At 41.2% G+C, this 7,938-nt stretch overlaps 2 long non-coding RNA genes across 2 annotated transcripts; one reads left to right on the top strand and one right to left on the bottom strand.

Annotated features, from left to right (window-relative positions):
- Positions 1–1,925: 1,925 nt before the first annotated feature.
- LOC143414681 (uncharacterized) lies at positions 1,926–3,275 on the bottom strand. Its single transcript, XR_013095363.1, has 2 exons — positions 3,184–3,275; positions 1,926–2,736 (listed from the first exon to the last, which is right to left on the bottom strand). It is a non-coding gene; the product is annotated as an uncharacterized LOC143414681 (long non-coding RNA).
- LOC143414682 (uncharacterized) lies at positions 2,730–6,913 on the top strand. The gene is made up of 3 exons (XR_013095364.1): positions 2,730–3,386; positions 5,778–5,950; positions 6,201–6,913. It is a non-coding gene; the product is annotated as an uncharacterized LOC143414682 (long non-coding RNA).
- Positions 6,914–7,938: the final 1,025 nt, after the last annotated feature.

The raw sequence follows: 7,938 nt of genomic DNA, 5'->3' as shown, positions 1-7,938 counted from the left end.
TCGAAGGACACCAGGAAAAGTATTGTAGACCTGCACCAGACTGGGAAGAGTGAATCTACAATAGGCAAGCAGCTTGGTGTGAAAAATCAACTGTGGGAGCAATCATCAGAAAATGGAAGACATACAAGACCACTGATAATCTCCCTCGATCTGGGGCTCCACGCAAGATCTCATCCCGTGGGGTCAAAATGATCATGAGAACGGTGAGCAAAGATCCCAGAACCACACGGGGGGACCTGGTGAATGACCTGCAGAGAGCTGGGACCACAGTAACAAAGGTCACCATCAGTAACACACTACAACGGCAGGGAATCAAATCCCGCAGTGCCAGACGTGTTCCGCTGCTGAAGCCAGTGCATGTCCAGGCCCGTCTGAAGTTTGCCAGAGAGCACATGGATGATACAGCAGAGGATTGGGAGAATGTCATGTGGTCAGATGAAACCAAAGTAGAACTTTTTGGTATAAACTCAACTCGTCGTGTTTGGAGGAAGAAGAATACTGAGTTGCATCCCAAGAACACCATACCTACTGTGAAGCATGGGGGTGGAAACATCATGCTATGGGGCTGTTTTTCTGCCAAGGGGACAGGACGACTGATCCGTGTTAAGGACAGAATGAATGGGGCCATGTATCGTGAGATTTTGAGCCAAAACCTCCTTCCATCAGTGAGAACTTTGAAGATGAAACGAGGCTGGGTCTTCCAACATGACAATGATCCAAAACACACCGCCCGGGCAACAAAGGAGTGGCTCCGTAAGAAGCATTTGAAAGTCCTGGAGTGGCCTAGCCAGTATCCAGACCTCAACCCCATAGAAAATCTGTGGCGGGAGTTGAAAGTCCGTGTTGCTCAGCGACAGCCCCAAAACATCACTGCTCTCGAGAAGATCTGCATGGAGGAATGGGCCAAAATACCAGCTACTGTGTGTGCAAACCTGGTAAAGACCTATAGTAAACGTTTGACCTCTGTTATTGCCAACAAAGGTTATGTTACAAAGTATTGAGTTGTATTTTTGTTATTGACCAAATACTTATTTTCCACCCTGATTCACGAATAAATTCTTTACAAATCCTACCATGTGGATTCATGGATTTTTTTTTCACATTCTGTCTCTCACAGTTGAAGTGTACCTCTGGTGCAAATTACTGACCTCTGTCATCATTTTAAGTGGGGGAACTTGCACAATTGGTGGCTGACTAAATACTTTTTTGCCCCACTGTATGTTAAACATTTATTTTGTGATCCAGAAAGAATAATAAGAGTAACATTAAAACTAACTAGCTGTCGCCATTGTTGGAAACTGAGCTGGGCTGCGCTATGAATTCTGGGACACAGCTTCTTCTTCTTCGGGGTTTAACGGCAGCTGGCATCCTTGTATATGCAGTGCTGCCATCTTCTGTTTCAGTCCGTTATTACACTCCTAAATCCTACTACTTATTCCTGCGTCTTTTGTGATGTTACAAAGCTTCAAACGACGCGTCGACTAGTAAATCAGTCGTCGACGATTTTGATAGTCGACGTAATCGTGACTAGTCGACTAATCGTGGCAGCCCTATGTGCAAACAACAGCATGTTTTCAGTCTCTTGCCACATCTGTAAAGACAGTAACATTTTTTTTTAAAAAGCTTGTACTTCAGTAACTCCTCATTAATCAGGAACTATGGATTAAAGTACTATAGTGTACTGTAATACTGAAAAAAAATGTAAGAGAAGAACTTCAGATCCTGAGTGTGTGAGGACAGAAGAATCAGCTTTATTTCAATTTTGAGGGATAAAATTTATATCTGAGTTTGATGGTTCTGTTCTCTTTGTGATTACAGGAGCTGCCCTCAGATTCAGACCTCAGCCCCATCAAGTGACAGCAGACAGATCATCCAACATGTTCACATGTTAACTGCAAAATGAACTGATGAAAACAGTACAAAGGTTAAAGTACCACATGTGCTGTAGTGAAAGCTGCAGCTGTTTTATTGATAAAGTTAAAGACAAAAAGTCAAAAGGATTAATCACTCATGTAACTGTGTCACTATATATCAGCATTAACAGGACCTCAGTTTGTATCTCAGACCTGCACACCTTCCGTTTTAAACACTTGATGTACTCAGCTGCATGAAGAGCATGAGATTTTGTCTAACACAATTAAATAAAACCTGATGAACGTCAAAGGTCATCATGTTGAATGTTGTAGTATGTTGAACTACAAACTTGTCATCTGGAATTCTTTCACAGTTTTTTGCAGATAATGTGTTATTTACCATAAAGTGATTCAGAGTTATTCATACCAGAGTAACAAGAGAGGATCATATATTTTAAATATATAACTTTACAGGACTGAATATCATATATTTATATAAAAGTCTGGAGCCTTTGGGGAGTATCCGAGTATTTATGACATTACACAAACCAAAGGTCTCATCACAGTGTTGATGAAATGCTGGGTTTATCCATCTCCTGGGGCGGGCCTACGGAGGAGTGCTGAAGATTTCCCTGTGAGGGAGCTGCTGGTGAACATCACGAGTCCTGCTTGATCAATGCCTTTGAGCTTCAGTGTTCCTGTTGTTTCTTAAATGATGCCTTTTTGAGTGGGTCAACAGAACTTCTGGCACAGGACAGCTGTGATGAAAGAAAGGGAAGAAGTTTCTCCAAACCTCTGGACCCAGGAAACCCAGCTTGGTCCTGATGGTCTCCCTCACTAGTTTCTCTCCAGGGTGAATGTAGCTGTTGATATAATATGGACTCTATTATTAAATGAAAAGAACAAATTAGACTACACTACTGAAACGTTCTGCTGATGTTTTTAAAGTCTCCATGTTACCAGGATGTAGAGCGCTCTGAAGATTTAAACCGTTTTAGATCCATTACACTCACAGTCTTATGTTAAAATCTCAAAGGACAGCATTATATTTTTGATAATAACAGTAACTCTGGGCTTCTGTAGAGTGTGCAGATGATCTCATCGCTGTCTTAAAATGTATAACAAAACCTAAGGAGTGCTGAATGCTTCAATAACACAGACTATTAGAGTAGCAGGTGTGTAGCATCGCTAACAAGCTAGCAACAAGCCTTCAACACAGTGCGTATGCTAGCGGCTAATCTAGCAAACGAATTAACAACAGAGCGATTTTAGAACTATAAGATGATAAACTGTGTGTCTTTTTTTATAGCAGTGACATGGTTGTATTTACCTTAATTAAACGAGTCGTCAGTCGTGGTAAACCAGCAAAACAAACTCGAGCAGCCGGGCTACGTAAAAAGTGTAGGGGGCGTGTTTGCGGTCACCAGCGGGTGTGTGAGCGGAAGCGTTACACAGTCGCTCCACCTCAAGTCACTACTCCAAATTTGCAAGATGGCAGCCTCCATCTGAGACTGAGACCTGACATTTTTTCATGTGAGTCTGAGACCTGACATTTTTTCGTGTGAGACTGAGACCTGACATTTTTTCGTGTGAGACTGATACCTGACATTTTTTCATGTGAGTCTGAGACCTGACATTTTTTTTGTGTGAGACTGAGACCTGACATTTTTTCGTGTGAGACTGATATAGGGTTGCCAACTCCCTGGAAAATAAATAAGGGACACCTCGTGGCCAGGGCCGGGCGACCCAGTTGTCTTCACCCTTCCCAGTGTGGTGAATTTTCTAGCTCTTTTTTTGTGTGTGAAATTATTTTTTTTAACCATTTGACTTGAATTTGATTTAAGTAGATGTGTATTCTTTGTGATATGAACACATGTGAAACAAATGATCATTTAGCCATTTATTTTTAGCTCAAAATGACAACATTAACACAATAAAACAGGTCTCCTTCTTAAACAGAAGCCTGTCATGCTTAACTTTTGAGAATATAAGTAAATCTTTCTTTAAAAGAACTCTGTCCTGCTTAACTTAAAATAATAGAAAACAATAGAAAGAAAAATATTCTTGTAACTGTGCACATTTAGTGCATTTAGTACAATTGGCTTCAGCTGAGGTATTATTTCAGCTTTTCTAAAGCTAATCAGCTGCTCCTGTTTGTAAACCCGCTTGTTCCCATGATTACGCATCATAACTCATCATTATTCATCTATGTATTACTTTTATGTATTAGTCATCTATTTGTTGTAATCATCTATCCTTGCAGTCGTTTATTACACAAAATAAGTTATATTATCACACTTCTGGCCACATAGCGCTGATATTCACTGCACATGCCCATATTAACTTTTTCCAGCCAGGTGTTTTCCTTTTCCCATTCTTCCCTTTGTCTGAGGGGAACAAACATTGCTGCTCTAACGCTGGGCTTACACTGTGCGATTTTTGGCCCATTTTGAGCCGATTTTTGAGTGATCGGACCGATTTTGGCCTTCATCGTGCATCGTGTAGTATACGTGGGGTAACGAGAAGTGATTAACACCTCACGACCAGCTCCCGATCATCAATCGCTCGTGAGGGTGTCACCACAGGGGCTCACACTGCTCGCGCGCAAACACGTAAACGTCGGTGAAAAAGACGGAGCAGCACAGCTGTGCAGCGTGTGATCTGGACACAAGCGACGGAGGCACAACTTGTAGAACTTTGGAAAGCTCATCCGAGCCTTTTCGATGTGGCATCACAAAATTATCACGACCACAACAACCATGAAAATAGTTGGATCGACACTGCTGCTCAATCACAGCTGCCTGATCATGTTTTTCATTAGCAATTTAGCAAAGTTGATGGTGGTGGTGTGTCTGTGTGAGTGAGAGACAGAGAGAGCGAGCGAGCGACAGATTTTCTGTTATAAGCTTCATGTTATGGAGGCACAGTGTGAGCACTCAGGTCGCATCAGAGCATCGGGCCGTATAGTGTGAGAGTACATCGTGACATACCAACTTCTAACCCCTGCGAGTCAATCGTGCAGTTTGAGCAGGAGCTGAATAACGTGACTGAAAAAAATCGCACAGTGTCTGCCCAGCTTTAGGTGTACTGTCGTCCGAGACTTGCACCGCAGTGTCGGCGTTTGTTTCCCTGTTGGCCATGCTTCTTGTTGTGGTCATCTGTTGTCTTCCGGTATTTTCTCTGTAAGTGACCTTTCCTCGACCAATGAGATGAGCGGTAATCTGAATTGTCATACTCGAATTGTCATAAGTGTGCTGTCAGCTCATTGGTCACAAAGCAGGAGAGGGGCTGGGAATTATGTTTTCAAACAAAGTGTTAATTCCATTAACATTTATAGACTACTTTTGATTCTCACTGTATTACGGGACAAAGTGCGTCCCTTATTAGCTCAATACGGGACGTGTGCTTTTGTTTCTAAATATGGGACGATTCCGTTTTTTAAGGGACGGTTGGCAACCCTAGACTGATACCTGACATTTTTTCATGTGAGTCTGAGACCTGACATTTTTTTTGTGTGAGACTGAGACCTGACATTTTTTCGTGTGAGGCTGAGACCTGACATTTTTTCGTGTGAGACTGAGACCTGACATTTTTTCATGTGAGTCTGAGACCTGACATTTTTTTTGTGTGAGACTGAGACCTGACATTTTTTCGTGTGAGGCTGAGACCTGACATTTTTTCATGTGATTCTGAGACCTGACATTTTTTCGTGTGAGTCTGAGACCTGACATTTTTTTGTGTGAGGCTGAGACCTGACATTTTTTCATGTGAGACTGATACCTGACAACTTTTTTCCTGACACCTGACGATGTCCTAAAATGTACACCGTAGACAGGGCTCTTCTGCTTCCTGCTACCATGTCAAAAAAAAGATTTGAGCAAATTAATCGGGCAGTAAGATTCGATGATCGTCTCTCCCGTCCAGGTCGCTACAGCAGGGACAAGGCTGTGGTTTCCTACATCCCCAAGCAAAGAAAAAATGTTGTCTTATTGAGCACCAGGCACCGTGAGCTACAAGTCCAGGACTCTGGGAAGAGAAAGCCCCACATCATCCTGGATTATAACAAATGCAAAGGGGCTGTGGATCATCTGGACCAGGTAAGCACAATTATAAGTCATTTATTTGCCAAATTGTTTACCGTTTCTCATTGTTACAACTAATAAAGTCAGATAATGTGACTATGATATTTTTGATATGAGATGATCGTTTTAGACTATGATAATTTTGATAGTTACAGTAAGGAGGGGGGGGGGGGGTCTAGTTTGACGCCCACAGGCAGGAAGAATCTCTTGCTTATGGCTGTATAAATCTATTCATGTCACCTGATCATTTCTTTTTGTTTTGCAGGTTTGTGGCAACTACTCCTGCCGTAGGAGGACACGTAAGTGGCCCATGTGTCTGTTCTACCACATGATCGAGGTAAGCTGCTATAATGCTTTCATTCAAGACAGCTGTAACTTTTGATAGAAGACGCATATACACATATTTATGGCTTTATCTTATAGACTTCAATATCCCCGTGCTGTGCAAACAGGTGTTGCAGCTGTTTGAGCTAAGATTTTCAAGTTGTTCACATAATGAAAACCTATACTTTGTTTCGTGCGAGAACTCCATTCAAATGAATGTAATAGTCAGAAACACACTGTATTGGCGAAATAAAGCGTATACAACTTCATGAAGACAGCTCTAACTTTTGATAGGAGACTCAGATATGCGTATTTATGGCTTTATCTTATAGAATTCAATATCCCCATGTTGAGCAAACAGTTTTAAAGCTATTTGAGCTAAGATTTTCTTTTTTCTTTTTTTCTTTTTTTTACTGGTTGTCAAGATTTTATTGAATTTCCATGCTTTTGTGAAGTCGGGTTTACAAAATATAGAAGCAGGAAGTGTAAAAAAAAAAGAAGAAAGAAAATAAAGAGATAATACTTTTTGTTCATGCGTTATTATTATTCATCATGTTCTATTGTCAGTGATTTAGGTGGACTATAGTATACATGCACAGAACACACAGGTCTTATGTAGATGCGGGGTTGTCAGCACCTGACTGCTTAGCATCATATCCCAGTGATTTACTGATTATTCTTTTTTTTTTTTTTTTTTTTTTGAGGAGGCACGTCTGTATTAAATCACACTGCTTGCTCACCTGTTGTTATTTATTAAGATAATGAAGGCAGACTAAAAAGCGCAGCACACTATGCAGACTTTCAAACATCTAAGAAAGAAAAGGAAATAAAAGAAACAGATGAAATGCAATACAAACTCTGATCATTTTGAAATAAGCCACATTTTGTTTTTCTGTGAAAAATTCAACAGCTGCTTTCTGATCCGTGTAGCCAGGTACAGCTCATCTTTTTTTTTTTTTTTTGCCTGTCCCGTTTGGCTCTTTTGCCATCAGAATTGTTGTCTAAAGGCAAACAAAGATGCCCAACGGATTTACTTTACCAAATTGACCATCCCAGCCTTGCCGTAATGGTCCATTTGATTCACCTTTTATTGTTTATTTTATTTTCACTTACTGAATATGGGACAGACTTGACTGGGGGAAAGAAGGGGAGAAAGAAAGGGAAAGAGAAACAGCTGAGAAGAGGGACGGGGGAGAAGGGCAAAAAAACATAAACCAACAGAACGGGCAGAGAAAAAAAAATGCATATATTGATCACCTGGATCACCTGCTGAGAAAGAAAAAGGAAAATAAGCAGAAGAGAACAAGAGTACTAGAATAAACAACATCACAATGATATATGGGAATATGACAGTAAACACTAAATATTAAACATTATTGTGCAGCACATAAGATAAATAGAACACAGTGTGCTTTGAGGTAGGAGCCAAAAAGGGTGTAGTTTGTGGGTGTGATCACCCGTGTGTACACCTGTGAGCATGGACGCGCTTGTTTTTTTTTTTTTTTTTTTAAAGGTTCCTTCATGTAATGATCTGCTAGAGGGTGTGGGGGGGCCACAGCCCCGTCCTCCAGGGCATGAAGCAGGTATGGAGGAGATCAAAACTCCAGACATCCAGAGGCCCCCAGAACACAAGAGACCAAGGAAGACCAACAGAGGGGCAGCCGCGCCACTATCCCAGA

The sequence above is a fragment of the Maylandia zebra genome, linkage group LG22, assembly GCF_041146795.1.
Source record: "Maylandia zebra isolate NMK-2024a linkage group LG22, Mzebra_GT3a, whole genome shotgun sequence".
NCBI classification, from domain to species: domain Eukaryota; kingdom Metazoa; phylum Chordata; class Actinopteri; order Cichliformes; family Cichlidae; genus Maylandia; species Maylandia zebra.
This window is presented reverse-complemented; position numbering and strand designations above follow the sequence as displayed.